General features: G+C 44.0%; 1 long non-coding RNA gene across 1 annotated transcript; it reads left to right on the top strand.

Annotated features, from left to right (window-relative positions):
- Positions 1–2,688: 2,688 nt before the first annotated feature.
- LOC120991514 lies at positions 2,689–11,447 on the top strand. The gene is made up of 3 exons (XR_005776703.1): positions 2,689–2,699; positions 3,128–3,132; positions 11,342–11,447. It is a non-coding gene; the product is annotated as an uncharacterized LOC120991514 (long non-coding RNA).
- The last annotated feature ends 5,191 nt before the right edge of the window (positions 11,448–16,638 follow it).

The raw sequence follows: 16,638 nt of genomic DNA, 5'->3' as shown, positions 1-16,638 counted from the left end.
CCTCTCTAATATACCAAATTTTACAAAATACATCACGGCTGGCATATAAAAGGTCTTAATATATGTAAGCTAGTGTACACAGATATAAGCATGTGGAACAGCCTTGTGTTCAGGGATGTACACCTAATTAAAATAAATAAAACAATAAAGGGTTTCATGCAATGGTATGAACACTTATCTCATGATATTAAAAGCCAGCACTGTAGCTCAGTGGTGAGCACTAGGGTCTTAGGTTCGTAATCCGACCAAGGACAACATCTTCAGTGTCCTGAAACATAATGCTAGAAACTGTAATTGTGTTTCATTAAAATATGCTTGTGCCTGAGTTTACACAAAGTTGCATAGGGAGTGGGAGGTCACAACAAACCTCAGAGGGCTGACTTCACCCTTCTTCCCCAAGAAGGAAGTCAGTACAATGTAGCGAGTTATCTGAGGTAGAAACAACAGCTTAGCAGCCATTGTGGAGGGTTATCTAGACTCCAGAGATGGCTCCATGTACCAGCCTATAGAAGGTAAACATTACAGAAGATCCAGGCAACCCAGAGAGGGAGTGAGAATATTGGCAAAGGAAGGTAATTGTCTTTTATCATGCTCTAGTCTGCATTTGGTGGAGAGATTCCAAGTTGCTAGTTACCCATCATAACTAAAGATAGAAGGGCCCTCTGTCCAGAGATGGCATTACTAAAGAAGATACTGAAGATATTGTGAACCAAAGTATACAACTAAACTGTACGACAGAGATGGTGCATCCCTCCAGACTAGAGAAAGCAAGAGAGGAAGATTGATTGCAAGAGAGGAAAACATCCCCTTATGCAACTTTTGGGAACTACTCGGAACAATTGACCAGGCTGCCTTGCTGTAAATTAGTTTTGTGTACATTGATTACTTTTGGATCAGTTTCAGTAAAACACTGTGGAGTTGTTAAGAGAACTTTTCTTCTATTTGTGCTAACTTTTTACCTACTTGCATCCAAGGGTGCTGGAGTCACAAAGACATTATGTACTCTGCCTCCCCTGCACCTAAAACCCATACCATCAAGGGCACCTTGACTATCATCCGGCAGGAGAACCCCTTTACCCAGAGAGTTCCCCGAATGTATCCATTGCCTTTCTTCTCCTCACTAAACACTAACCCAGGGAGCTGCAGAAACATGAGTAGAGACTGTCGAATTAATCAGTTCACATTTACACTAGTTGCCTCAATCACTCACGCAGGTACACTGCACATCTGTATGGAGTTTATATTTTCTCCCCATGTTTGCATGGTTTTCCTCTGGGTACTCTGGTTTCCTCCCACAATCCTGATAGGGAACTTAGATTATGAGCTCCATTGGAGACAGTGTGATGTTAATGTCTGTAAAGCACTGCAGACTATGTCAGCGCTATATAAGTGAGCAAAATAAATCAATAAAAGCCAAGAGGAAACAAAGTTACTACCATCTCTCCTAAATGTTCCATATTATAAGGACAGTCTTTCAACTCTTTCATAACAATGCCTCTCCCACATTCCTTTTCTTGCAATCTTATTTATAATAAGTGAATTTCCTGAAATCCATTTTGGTTCCAATTGTAACAATTTGGCCATCAGATTAAATTCAGTCCAAATGGATTCAACCCAAATTAAAAGTGCCCCAACTGCCCAGAAAAGTCATGAATGGTACACTGCAGTATAGTTTGACTATATTAAACTCCTTTAAGGCTTTTTAACGTCAAGACAGCATAAGTAGTGGCAGTGACATGTGTGGCTATGGGTAGTGATCAGCAAATTTCAATTCAGATCTGATTTATCTGAATCGGTCATCTGATTTGGATATAAATCAAGTCAAATCAAACCAAAAGTTCTCTGAAAAGCATTCTCTCTTTCAGAAAAAAATTATCTAATTGAATCACATGACATCACATCTAAAGATGAACGAACCAATTCCTACTGAACCTGGTTCGGTCCAAACCTTGCTAATTTTTGGATGGCAGACAAACCCTAACCTTTTCAGATTTGTTTCAGATGAATCCACTAAAGCTGCATCATTTTAATGCACATCTTGATTGGAAAAAAAGAACTAGGGAGGAAGAAGGATGCTCTTATGACCCTGAGTGGAAGTGGGAGAGAGGGCTTTCCCTGATTGGCTCCCAGGTCCCGACAGACAGCTTGTATGAGCCAATAAGTGCTACAGCAGGCAGGGGGGTGTCCTAGCAGAACAAGCAGAATGTCATTCTGTGCAGAGCTATGAATGAGGGTGAATGGGTCTTACCCATGGGTCTGCCAGAAAAACCATCTTACTGAGTCATGGACAGTCAAAAATCAATCAAGCTTGTATATACTGCCAGGGACAATGAAGGGAAAGGATAGAATTTCAAATTCATTTATGTCTCTATCTCTACAAACACAGTTCCAAATTGTATATATATATATATTTATTTATTTTTTTCGAGGGGGAGGGTATTGAATTTTATTAAACCAGCATATATGTGATCAGTACAAGGTAGCAAACTAAATTATATATTAGTAATAATAATTAGGGTTGAGCGAACCCGAACTGTAAAGTTCAGGTTCGTCCCGAACTTTAGGATTTTTAAAACCCGGACCCGAACCCAAACATTTCAGTAAAAGTTCGGGTTTAGGTGATTTCTCTGCGCTTTTTGATAGGAGAGAATATTTGCTCAAAACGTGAATCTAACTCAGCGATCTACATACATTGTGTTGTGTGGGTGCAGGGCACAATTTTTTTTTTCCTGCTCTGAGCCCAGTGACCGAAAGAAAAAAAACTTTTATAATTCAGTTAGGTGGGCGGCGGCGGCGGCCATTTTATGCAAGCTCAGTGCACCAGCACTGCATCTGAGATTTTGGGACATTGAAATCCAAGCTTTAAAAACAGCACAAATCTGTTTTTTTAAAAAATCTAAATTTTTGGGGCAATTTACAACATCTGGTGCATTTTCAGGCTTAGTCAGTCTGCAATTTAAGCTAGAAATACAGCCATCATTTTCTGGGTTTTTTAAAAACACAATTTTTTGCCAAAAACACTATTTTCCAAATCTGCAAGTGTTAAATTCAAGTTTAATATATACAGCTTTCATATTCTGTTACAAAAGCCCCCCACTTTTTTGGCAATATACAACATCTGGATTAGTCAGTGTGCAATTTAAGCTAGAAATACAGCCATCATTTTCTGGGGTTTTAAAAACACACTTTTTTGCCAGATTCCACTATTTATCTGGCCTTGAAGTATCAGCACGTGTGAAATTCCAGGGTTATATACTGCTGTCAAATTCAGTTATTAAACAAACACCCGTTTGGGCAAAAAAAAATTAGTTGGCAGCCTTTGCTGCAGATGTCATTGTGAGATACCGCCTTTACATACTGTCTTTCTATTCAGTTATTTGAAATGCAGCCATTTTGAGCAAACTAATTTCATTGCGGCCTAGTGTGGATCAGTGCGTGTAAGATACACCCTGTATATACAGGGGTTCTATTCAGGTATTTGAAATACAGCCATTTTGGGCAAACAAAATTAAAAGAAGGCCTAGTCTGGTTCAGGGCATGTGAGATACACCCTTTAAATACAGGGGTTTGATTCTTTTATTAATAAAACACCTTTTTTGTGCAAAATACACAATTTCAGGGTTATATACTGCTGCCATATTTAGTTATTAAACTAACACCCGTTTGGGTAAAAAAAAGTTTATTTAGTAAGCCTTTGCTACATATGTCATTGTGAGATACACCCTTTATATATTTGGGTTATATTCACATATTTGAAATACCGCCAATTGGGGCACAAATCTTTAATTGAGGCCTAGCCTGGTTCAGGCCGTGTGAGATACACCCTGTATATACAGGGGTTTGATTCGGGTATTTGAAATACAGCCATTTTGGGCAAACAAATTTAATTGAGGCCTAGTCTGGTTCTGGCCGTGTGAGATACACCCTTTAAATACAGGGCTTCTATTCAGGTATTTGAAATGCAGCCATTTTGGGCAGACAAATTTAATTGAGGCCTAGTCTGGTTCAGGCCGTGTGAGATACACCCTTTAAATACAGGGCTTCTATTTAGGTATTTGAAATACAGCCATTTTGGGCAAACAAATTTAATTGAGGCCTAGTCAGGTTCAGGCCATGTGAGATACACCCTGCAAATACTGTCGTTCTATTCTACTATTAATTAAACACCCATTTAGGGCAAGATCCTAAATTTGAGAAATATGAGGAGAGCGTCAAATAAGGGACGTGGCCCAGGTTGTGGTGCTGCTGGTGGAGCTCCTTTTGCAGGGAGAGGACGTGGTCCATCTGTGCCAGCTACACGCACAAGTGAAAACCCTTCCTCAGGTGCAAGTAGGCGACAGAACCTGCAGCAGTATTTGGTCGGGCCTAATGCGGCTCTATGAATGGTGAGGCCTGAACAAGTACAGGCGATAGTAGATTTGGTTGCTGACAGTGGATCCAGTTCCTTTACATTGTCTCCCACCCAGTCTCCTGCTGAAAGACCACAGTTGGCACCTGCAGCCGATGTCCATCAGTCTTTCACCTCACCCCCTTGCAAATCAGCCAATCAGTCTGAGCCCTAAGTCATGTAGCAGTCTCTTCTGCTTTTTGATGACTCTGTTAGCATGGTTTCCCAGGGCCATCCACCTAGCCCTGCCCCAGAAGTGGAAGATATTGAGTGCACCGATGCCCAACCACTTATTTTTCAAGATGAGTACATGTGTCACGGGGAGCCAAAGGCGCACTCGGTCTCCCATCAGCCGCAGACCTGCTGTTTAGCTTTGGGAGCGAGGATCTGTGTTTGGCCTCGTTCCCAGGGCGGTTTTGCTAGCTGGGAGGCTCCCTGCTCTTAGGTCTGCCTTGAGCGCCGAGCTGATCACTCGGTGCTCGACTTGTCTGCCTGTCGGTCATGTGACGCTGGTCACGTCACATGATCCTCAGACCCCACGATAAATACAGGCAGCCTGCTGGCCACAGGTTGCCTGTTAATTCTAGGTTCCTGGCTATTTGTTGGACTACTGATTACTCACCTGACCCTGTTCTCTGACGATCCTTTGCCTGCTCCTCCTGTACTGCGCATCCCTCCTGGTATTGTGACCTCAGCTCCCACCTGACTACTCTTTGCGGACTCCTCTGGTACTTCTCTACTCCCCTGGGATTTGACCCCGGCTTCTCCTGACCATTCTTTGCTTAACGCTTTGTACTGCGTAGCTCTCTTGGTTCTGACCCGGTCCATTCACATTCCGTTATTTGTCTTGTCTGTCTTCCCAGCACGTATCCTAAGTTAGGGACTGCCGTCTAGTTGTCCCCTGTCATTAGGACTTGCGAGGAAAGTAGGCAGGGCCAGGGGTGAGGGTGGAGCGCAGTGGTCACTATCCACCCTCCTGTGTGTAGTGTATGTGACTGTCACAGATTAACAGGCCGTAACCTAACTACTGTATCATGAATCCTCTGGTGACCCTGACTGACCATGTCTCTAACCTGACGCAGATGGTGCAGGAGCTAGGGGAGAAACTCTGTTCTTTTGAGCTAGGACAAGGTACTTCCATCCCTCAGGCCTACAGTCCACATTTAGAGCCCCAGATTAAGCTTCCTAAGCCCTTTTCTGGAGATCTGAAGAAGTTTCTTTCCTTTAAAGAGAATTGTAATCTTTTTTACCATTTGTGCCCCGTATCCTCTGCCCCTGAGAGTCAAAGCGTGGGCATTGTTATTTCCTGGTTACAGGGTGATCCCCAGGACTGAGGATTTTCTTTACCTGCTGACGCCAGTTGTTTAACATCATTGGAGGGGTGTTTTCAGGCCCTGAATTCCCTGTATGATGAACCAGACAGGACACTGGTAGCCGAGACTGCTCTAAAGGTTCTGGTTCAGGGCGATCTACCTGCGGAGGAGTATTGCACCCAATTCAGAAGGTGGTGTGTTCCCTCAGGATCGAATGAACCAGCACTTAAGAGTCAGTTCAGGTCAGGTCTGTCTGATAACTTAAAGGATCTTCTAGTGAGTTATCAGCTTCCAGAGACTCTAGAGGAGATGATGACCCTTGTAGTCCGACTTGACCGACGGGTTAGAGGGAGACGACAGGAACGACAGTTCTCTTCTCAGATGGTGGTCCAGCCTGAGGTCTATCCCAGAAACAACGCTGAGGTCTCTACCGAGGAACCCATGCAGGTCGGCATGACTCAAGGGAATCTGCGCCGCAGATGTGGAGTGTGTTTTTACTGCGGAGATCCTGACCATTGGACCAACCAGTGTCCTAAGAAGGCCCTCTCCGTTAAGTCTCCCAAGGCAAGGCAACCTAAAGACCAGGTACACCCTGATATTACGAAATGTAAGCTTTTGGTACCTATAACAATATCTCTGGGGGTTAATAAATGGCCGGGTAAGGCCTTTATTGACTCTGGTTCAGTGCCAGCTTTATTGACTCTGAGTACGCCATTAGACTGGGTATTCCAATTTTTTCTCTTCCTACACCTATGGCTATTGACGCCACTCCCCTGGTAGGTGGTATGGTGAGGTCATGTACCTCAGAGATTTCTTTAACCGTGGGGGTGTGTCACTCTGAGAAATGTTCCCTCTTAGTTCTGGAGAACTTACCGGTCGAGGTGGTACTAGGGTTGCCTTGGCTACGATTACACAACCCCACTATTGATTGGTCCAGGGGGGGGTTGGTGAAATGGGGACCTAAGTGTGACTCGTGCTTGTCTGTGGTACAAGCTGGGGTCTCAGTAGAATCTTATATATTACCCACGGTCATTAGGGAATATTCTGATGTGTTCTCATCACCTACCCCGAAGGTTCTACCACCCCATAGACCTTATGATTGCGCCATAGTGTTAGTAGAATGTGCCAGGTTTCCTAAGGGGCGTATTTATAATCTCTCTAAGTCCGAACGCAAGGCCATGGAGGATTATATTAAGGAAAGCCTCAGTAAGGGGCACATTAGACCTTCTGTCTCTCCTTTGGGAGCAGGGTTTTTCTTCGTTAAGAAGAAGGATGGTGGTCTTAGGCCTTGTATCGATTACCGGAAATTTAATAAGATCACTATCCAGAATAGATACTCTCTCCCATTGATTCCGGATTTATTTAACCTGGTTCTGGGGGCAAACTGGTTTTCTAAGATTGACCTGAAAGGGGCATATATTCTAATCCGAATCAAGGAGGGAGACGAATGGAAGATGGCGTTCAATACTCCGGCAGGACACTTTGAATATCTGGTTATGCCTTTTGGACTCAGCAATGCCCCAGCTGTGTTCCAAAACTTTATGAATGATATTCTTAGAGAGTTTTTAGGTAAATTTGTCATTGTCTATCTTGACAACATTTTGATATTTTCCCCTGATTTCAAATCTCATGTGTCTCGGATGATGACGAAACAAAGGTGCCAACTGTTGTGGCTTTCAAAAGTGTGCAGACCGACAAGGAAGGCAGGGGTAAAGACAGGGTGGAAGATGATGTGGAGGATGATGAGGTCCTCGACCCTACATGGAATCAAGGTCATGCGAGTGACCTATGTAGTTCGGAGGAAGAGGCAGTAGTCGCACAGAGCCACCAGCACAGCAGAAGAGGGAGCAGGGTGCAAAAGCGGATCAGCCGTCCTCTAGACAGTACGCCTGCTACTGCCCACCACAGCAAGGGACCGAGCACACCAAAGCCAGCTCCAAGGAGTTCCCTGGCGTGGCAGTTCTTCAGACAATGTGCTGATGACAAGACACGAGTGGTTTGCACGCTGTGCAATCAGAGCCTGAAACGAGGCATAAAAGTTCTCAACCTGAGTACAACCTGCATGACCAGGCATTTAACTGCTTAGCACGAGCTGCAGTGGAGTAGACCCCTCAAAAACCAAGAAAGGTCTCTGGCTCCCCCTACTTCCTCTTCTACTGCAGTCTCGGCTTCTTCATCCACCTCTGGAGTGACAGTGCCACCTGATACCCCGCAAACAGAGGATCTTCCAGCGACACCACACCTGGGTCACCAAGCATCTCCGCAATGTCCCATGGAAGTGTTCAGCTCTCCATCTCCCAAACACTGGAGAGGAAGAGGAAGTACCCCTCCCTACCCACCCACGATCCCTAGCCCTGAATGCCAGCATTTCAAAATGACTGGCCTTTGAAATGCTGTCATTCCGTCTGGTGGAGACGGATAGTTTTAAAGGCCTTATGGCAGTGGCTGTCCCAAAGTACGTCGTGCCCAGCCGCCACTACTTTTCTAGGTGAGCCATCCCTTCCCTGCACAACCAAGTGGGGGACAAAATCAGGTGTGCACTGCACAACGCCATCTGTGGCAAGGTGCACCTCACTACGGATACATGGACCAGTAAGCACGGTCAGGGACATTATATCTCCATAACAGCACACTGGGTAAATGCAGTGGTGGCTGGGCCTGAGGTGGATAGCAGTTTTGCGCATGTCCTTCCACCACCGAGGATTGCAGGGCATTTCAGTTTGCCTCCTGTTGCTTCCTCCTCCTACTCCGCTTCCTCATCCTCTACCAGCTCCTCATCCGGTCAGCGTAACACCTTCACCACCAACTTCAGCACAGCCAGGGATAAACGACAGCAGACTGTTTTGAAATTTATCTGTTTCGGGGACAAACTCCACACTGCGCAGGAGCTGTGGACGGGCCTTGAATAACAGACCGATGAGTGGTTTGTGCCAGTCAGCCTCAAGCCCGGCCTGGTGGTGTGCGATAATGGGCGAAATCTAGTAGCAGCTCTGGGACTAGCCGGATTGATGCACATCCCTTGTCTGGCGCATGTGCTGAATTTTGTGGTGCAGAGATTCCTTAAAAATTACCCAGATATGTCAGATCTGCTGCATAAAGTGCGGGCCGTCTGTGCGCGCTTTCGGTGTTCTCACCCTGCTGCTGCTCGCCTGTCACTGCTGCAGCGTAACTTCGGCCTTCCCGCTCACCGCCTCATATGCGACGTGCCCACAAGGTGGAACTCCACCTTGCACATGCTGGCCGCGAGCAGCAGCAGGCGATAGTGGAGTTTCAGCTGCAGCACGCACGGGTGAGTGGCCTGGCGGAACAACACCACTTCACCAATGACTGGGCCTCCATTCAAGACCTGTGTTCCTTGTTGCGCTGTTTTGAGTACTCCACCAACATGGCCAGTGCCGATAACGCTGTTCTCAGCGTTACTTTCCCACTTCTATGCCTCCTTGAAAAAACCGCTACTGGCGATGATGGAAGAGGATGTGGCACAGGAGGAAGAGGAGGAAGAGGGATCATTTCGTAGGGTTTCCGGCCAGTCATTAATTAAAACCAAAAACCTGTGTTGGCTACCTCGTCCTCCTACACCGCCGCTTCCGCCTACACCGCTACGTCTACCGCCTTCTCAAACTCTTACTCCATATGGAACTCCACCTCATAAATCAACTTTTTATTTTATTTGTACGTATTTTATTTTATGTCATTTCACTACTTTGTCATTTACATTTTCAGGTGAAATTCACCAATTTTTATGTGTGATGTACCACTGCTATACCTACTTAGGCCGGATAACAAAAAAAAAAAAATTTGTCAGTTACATTTTTAGTTGAAATGCAACAATTTTTGGGTGTGAAGTACCACTGCTATACCTAGTAGACAGGTTAAACAATAAAAACATTTGTCAGTTACATTTTAGGGTCAAATTCATAATTTTTTGGGTGTAATATACCCCTTCTCTACCTAGTTGACAGCTTAATAAATTTCAATAAATTTTATTTTACTTTTTCGGGTGACAATAAACAATTGTTTTCTGTCATAGACCCCTGCTCTACCAAGTAGACAGGTTAATAAATGGCTCCGAGGGTGGGTTCCTGCACCCATAAACACCAGGTACACAATTGTCCAGCCAGGGCACAGTTCTGGAGGATGACAAGGTGGAGGACGAGGTGGAGGATGAGGAGGAGGAGATGGAGGAGGAGGAACCATGTTCACAGCAGGGTGGCACCCAGACCAGCTCATGGCCATCACTGGTGCATGGCTGGGGGGATACAGAGGACACAAACGATACACCTCCCACAGAGGACAGCTTTTCGTTGCCTCTGGGTAGCCTGGCACACATGAGCGATTACATGCTGCAGTGTCTCCACAACGACCGCTGAGTTGCCCACTTTCTAACTTGTTCTGATTACTGGGTGGCCACGTTGCTGGATCCCCGTTACAAGGACAACGTACCGTCCTTAATTCCCTCACTGGAGCATGATCGTAAGATGCGCGAGTACAAGCTGGTAGACACGCTGCTAGTGGCATTACCACCTGACAGCGGGGGCACAGTGAAAGCACAAGGCGAAGGCAGAGGAGGAGGAAGAGGTGGCCAATGCAGCTGGGGCACCGCCAGCACCTCAGAAGGCAGGGTTAGCATGGCCGAAATGTGGAAAAGCTTTGTCAGCACGCCACAACAACCAGCACCACCAGCTGATATGGAACGTCTTAGCAGAAGGCAGCATTTCACTAACATTATGGAGCAGTATGTGTGCACATGCCTACACGTACTGAATGACGGGTCTGCCCCCTTCAACTTCTGGGTCTCCAAATTGGGCACATGGCCTGAGCTTGCCCTTTACGCCTTGGAGGTGCTGGCCTGCCCTGCAGCCAGTGTATTATCTGAACGTGTGTTTAGCACGGCAGGGGGCGTCATCACAGACAAGCACAACCGCCTGTCCACAGCCAATGTGGACAAGCTCACGTTTATTAAAATGAACCAGGCATGGATCCCTCAGGACTTGTCCGTACCTTGTGCAGAATAGACATGTATACCGTCACTAACCAGCCATTGTTATACTGCAGCGCAATTGCTCATTCTTGTATTTTGGATATTTCACACTCTTTTAGAGTGTACCTGTAAGGGAGTCTGCGGTTTTGGATCCCTTGCGGGCAGATACGATGGGGCTTCCGCATGGCGCCGGAGGGGAGTTACGCGGGGATCTCTGAGGCAGAATTGCCGGGCTGATGGCAATACGTCGCGGACGGTCCTGTCTCCGGTGTCTCCTGCAGGTTCCGTTCCGGCGTCCATGCTGGCACAATCCCGTGCCGAGTCTGTTGGGTGTCCGCATGCACGCCCAAGGGGTGATTCGCAAAGGAATGCGCGGCCGAGTGTGCGTGCATCTTATGCGCTACGTCGGCCACTGACAGGTAAAGCATCTGTGCACAAATTCAAAGTTGATTAGAGATTTGCTGCACAGGTGCTAATGAGTAGGATCATTGCATGACCTATGAGGTTCTGACAAGCAGCACTCTGTGATTGGCCAGCAGGTGTTTAAAAGGTGATCTCCCTGGCTGATCAGTGCTCACTGTTGTCTCTACAACCTGGGAGTATGCTGGTTCAGATTCACTAAGTTTGTTCCATGCATGAACTCTGTGTGTCTCCATCTAGTGAATGCCTCTGGAAACCTCGTCTCTGCTCTACAGTTGCACTGTGTGTGGCCTCGGATCGGACCTTGGATACTTCACCGTCTCATCCTTAGGTATTTGGTTTCACGGACTCTTCTGTATGAACTTTAGCCTGGTCTGGCTTTTCTCTGACATTTTCCCACAGAGGTTATTATTTGGACTACGTTATTTCTGTATGATTTCTAACTTGGACTTTACTGCTGTGTTTTCAATAAATCCACGTTTGTTCAGATCTTTGCCTGGTTGCTTGGGGTTCTGTAGCATTACATGAAAAAAAGAAAACAAAACAAAAAATACTTACCTGTTTTCCGGAGCCAACAGCATTCTCCCACACACATCAGCGCTGCTGGCTGTACATGAGCCTGACTCCCGGGCTTTCAGCACTCCTCCCACAGCCAGCAGTATGACACCAGAGCTCAGCAGAATAGTGATTGGTGCACTAGGTATTGTTGTGAACTTGACATTGCTTCCTTCTCATTGGCCCACAAGCAACAAGCAGAGAGGAATCATGTATTCAGATGGAAAAAAAAGCCAAATATTCGATATAACGAATATATAGCACTATATTCTAAATATTAGCGAATTCTCAAAATGGCGATATTCGCGATAAACGTGCTCTATTCGAATATTAGCACTCAACACTAATACTTATCAAGAAAAGAAAAAAAAATATCACACACCTGTCCACTAAAAGTATATTGTATTGTCTGACAATACAATATAATTATAACAATATGTCAGGCCAGGGGTGTCACTAAAGGCTCATGGACCCTGGTGCAAGAGTTCAGCTTGCCCCCCCCCCCCCTTCACTCAGCGCTGGTGCACCTAGCTTCTCTGCTTCCCAAGGCAAATATTGAAATGGCCCAATGGCCCCCCACTTCCCTCCATTCCTACTGTTAAAGGGGCTGTCCTCTTTTTACTACTGATGACCTATCCTCAGGATAGGTCATCAATATCAGATCAGCTATTTGAAGAGAGGGCAGCGCTCATATGAGAGCTACTTTCTCTGTTCTGTTCACCTGCTCGCCGTAGCATTTGCAGTGATGAGCAGGTAAACAGAGCAGAAAAGGCAGCGCTCATACAAAAAAAAAAAAGCGGACAACCCCTTTAAAGACATACTTGGAAAACATTTCATACAGCGCTGCAGAACATACAGGGTAATACAGCGCCACATATGTACCTCTTACATCCAGTGACTTCTCTTCTCTGATGTAGATATTTTCTTTCCTTTTCTTCTGTCAGACCAGACTGCCATGGTGACTTCTTTCAGCCACACCTCATCTCTGCAGAGTTTAACAAACATGCATCTTACTTTCCTACTTTTCCATCCTCCTCCTCACCTTCTCAACACCCCATCCTGCCACCCCCAATACTGTGTCCACTGTGCTCCCCAATACTTTCCTGCAGAAACAGTCCCCCTGAAAATACTGGTACTACACAGTGCATCAGTACAAAAACACCTCTTTATATTGTGCGCTAGTACAAACAAATCCCCCCTTCCTTTCAGATCAGACCCCATTATAAAACCCTAAATTAGATCCCCTCATCTCAGACCAAACCTCCTTTAGACGTCTATGTCAGACACCATATAAGACCCCAGTTTTAGACCTCAGATCAGACCCCCATTAGATCTCCATGTAAGACCCCGACCCAATATCAGACCTGTAAAATAATAAAGTAACTTACCTCTCCTGCCACCACTCTCCTTGTCCTGGCTGTCTTCTCTTCTCAGTGCCCGCGCTGCAGTCACCTGACCTCCTGCAGCGTCAGGTCAGAGTGCACTCTGTACATCCTGGCATTGCAGGCAGCCAGGACACAGCAGCGCCGACCTTAGAAGAGCAAGCAGGAGGAGAGGTAAGTAGTGGACAGCGCGCACAGCGCTTCTCTCCCCCTCCTCTTTCAGACTAGTGAGTGCTTCCATTATGGAAGCGCTCGCTAGTATTCCATTTATAAGATGCACTGCAAGTACAGTACAAATGGCAAGGGGGGCCCTTTGGGACCCCTATAGTTACGCCAGTGTATCAGGCACAATCACCTCTGATCAGCTAATTTATATGAAAAAAAAAGTCAGTTGTAGCCTCTGATCCGAATTTAATAACATGAATTTGCTTGAAAATAAATGGTCAATTGGACAGTGTCCAATACAATGCACAGTGCCTGTGATGCCAAAAAATTTGCCAGTGACTAGACTTGAGCATCTGAATTGTCTTAATAAAATGTTAGTTAGACAAAGTCAACTACAGTATATGGTCATTAACTGTGACACACACCAAAATGTCAGGCACACTAGTCTGTGCTCAACTGATTTTTTAAAATAAACTTTGAATAAAAAAAAAAATCTACTACAATATACAGTAGGCAACTGTGACACAGACCAATGTGTCAGATGGCACATTATTAACACCAGGATTATTATTATAAAGGTTTTGTTGTGATTCTGAATTATGTGATGAAGGCTGGACTGATTCATAGCGCAGCTTTAATTTATGCACACTATCTATCATAAGGAGTCTAAAATGGCTATCCATACTTCCCAGAGGGAGCCTAAATAAGCTGTACGAATACACACTGACTCTTGTCTTTAAAACCTATTTATCTTTGATATAATTATAACTAGCTCTTGTCTTCTCCTCACTGTGAAATAACCTCTTCTAACACTAAACTAGCTTTATTCTGTGTTTTAAGATTTCTTTCCCTTAGCTATTAACTGATATCCTTCAATGTATCTATGCTCAGAAAACACATGAAGATACCGGCTGGGATGTTGCATATTGCCTATGATAAATCCATTGACATAACAGCTATAGTCTCTTCTATATCTTCTCATCTTCTCTCTATTCTGATATGCAAAATGGCAGACACCATTTTGATTAATTTGTGCAGGACAAATCCCAAAATTATTGGATTCTCTAGAGAAAGTTTTTGGGACGTTCCTAATGAATATGATTATCGCAGCATCAATTTGCTCATGTCTGTTCATAATACATTCTCAATATTTCTCATTTATCATTTGTAATCCATAATTCCCCCATTCCTCTATGGTTCTCTAGGCAGCCGCCTACTCAGCCTACCTCTGACCCTGGCCTTGCAATGAAGCTCGTGCCAATTGTATATCCTTGTATGAGAAAATTCCTATGTAGGGAGAGATTGTATAGGCTAGTTTTATACTAACAAAATATGGTTCCTTAGAGAACTCAATTCAAGATTCAAATACTGCATGATATTAATGATCAGAGTTCAACCTATCAGACGGTATAAAACATCAATGTTGACATTTTAATGGTGGCAACTATGCAATAAATGAATGGTGCTATTAAAAAATTGAAATAATTTATCTTTTAGCTGCATTTGGTAAATAAGGCACACACGAGTCAATTACATGGATATTTATTATTTAGCAGTTTCACATTAATTACACAGCTTCAGGGTTTTTTTGTTTTACAATTAAGTTAAAATGACCATTTCAGAAATATGTTCAGCATATTATACAATTTCTGTATTTTCTTTCTCTGTGGAGTGACGGAAGCTGCTTATTTACAGCATAGTAAGCATTTCTTGCTTTTCCTTGGGGACTGACTGTGCAGTGAACATTACATTGCATATGAATTGCAAACAACAATGACATTCTCCTTCATGTAATGGACTATAAATGTTAATACATTTAATGAGAGTTAATAATTTTAATATTTGCTACAACATAATAAAATGCCATTTCTGATTTAACAGAAAGTAAACCACATTTTCTTAGGTTTATTTCCTCCAATCCTTTTTTTTAACAAAAGTGTTAATCGCTTAGGGCATAACATATTAATAATAAAAATGCATTGCCTACTGTTCAAGTATTAAATTGCCATAATACAGCTTAAAGTTCTAGTATTTCCTATTCTGACTCCCATGTAGTTGCTGGCAGCTCTTTTGTAAGGTCACAATAAGCTCGCACTCCATTTGTGGACCAAAGAAGGCAGCAGAGGAAAGAAATGCTTGACAAATTTCCAATTGGATCATTTACAGAAAACGCTTATATATTTAGATGTAGTGACTATATACTTTTTATGATACCCTTTGTTATAATTTTGATTCCCTTTAAGAATCACTACCTAAAATGTCCAGTGGCAGTTGCTAGAGATGAGCGAATCGAATCGGACAAAGTGGAATTCGATCCGAATTTCAGGAAAAATTTGATTTGCAACAAATGTGAATTTCCTTGTGCTTCTAGGTAACGAATTGCAATTTTTCCTAAAATAGCAGCTACACATGTGAGGACATGGGGTAAGGAACTCTTGGAAGGCGGGATCATCCAGATAGACATGCATTCATGCAGCCAATCAGCGGCAAGCCAGCCCAGTGATGTCACAGCCCTATACATACGACAGCCATTTTAGATTTTGCCATTTTCCAGCATTCTGAGTTCAGGGAAAGACGTGAGAAGGTACTAGGGACAGCAGTAGGAAAAACCTCATTGTGAACAAAGAAACTGAAAAAATTATTTATAAGTGCAGGGAAAGGATAGGGAGGAATCATTTCACAGCATCTTAGTAAAGGGAGAGATGTCAGAAGGCATTAGGGACAGTGCTAGAAAAGCAATTTACAATTGCAGGGAAAGACTATTTGGGGATCCAAATAGCCATTATATAGCTGTGTCATTCCAGCAATTTGTTCTTGGGGTGCAAGTGCTATGTTAAAAAGCCTTTAGTGGTTTATATCTGTGGAAAAAGAGAAATATATATGCAGTTCACTTCTGCAGTTATATGTGGTGAAAGCTGTAGCTGGCCAGCTAAGACCTGTCCTAGGTTGCTAATATACCTCATATGTTTATACAGCTAAACCTGCCAATAACCTTAATACAGTTCCTATGTTTGTGTGTTAAAAACAAAAGCAGAGTTATTTACAGCAACTTCATGTTTGGATGTCATATAACTTTTATATATATTGTGTTCACAGAAGCAGAAAAGATAATATGCCTGTAACATTTATTATATGGATGTGAGGTAAGCTCAATGACGCAGCAGAAACAACAGAAAGCATAGAGTTAAACTGTTGTTGCTGTGCCGGAGTTTTAATCAATCACAGCCAGCCTCACACACAGCAAGAGTTTTGACCAGTCACAGCCAGCCTCACACACAGCCTGTGTGGGAAATTCCCCTAGCAGGATCTGCTAGAATCATTACACCAGAGGAGAGAAGCTGAACAAACATTCACTCCACTAAGAGATGTGTTTTATGGAAGCAGAGAAGCCAAAATAGGTATTTTAAACAGTTATATAATGTTCCTACTGTTAAT

Source organism: Bufo bufo, chromosome 2 (assembly GCF_905171765.1).
Source record: "Bufo bufo chromosome 2, aBufBuf1.1, whole genome shotgun sequence".
NCBI lineage: Eukaryota > Metazoa > Chordata > Amphibia > Anura > Bufonidae > Bufo > Bufo bufo.
Note: the sequence above shows the minus strand (reverse complement) of the source record. Positions and strands in the feature narration are given on the sequence as shown.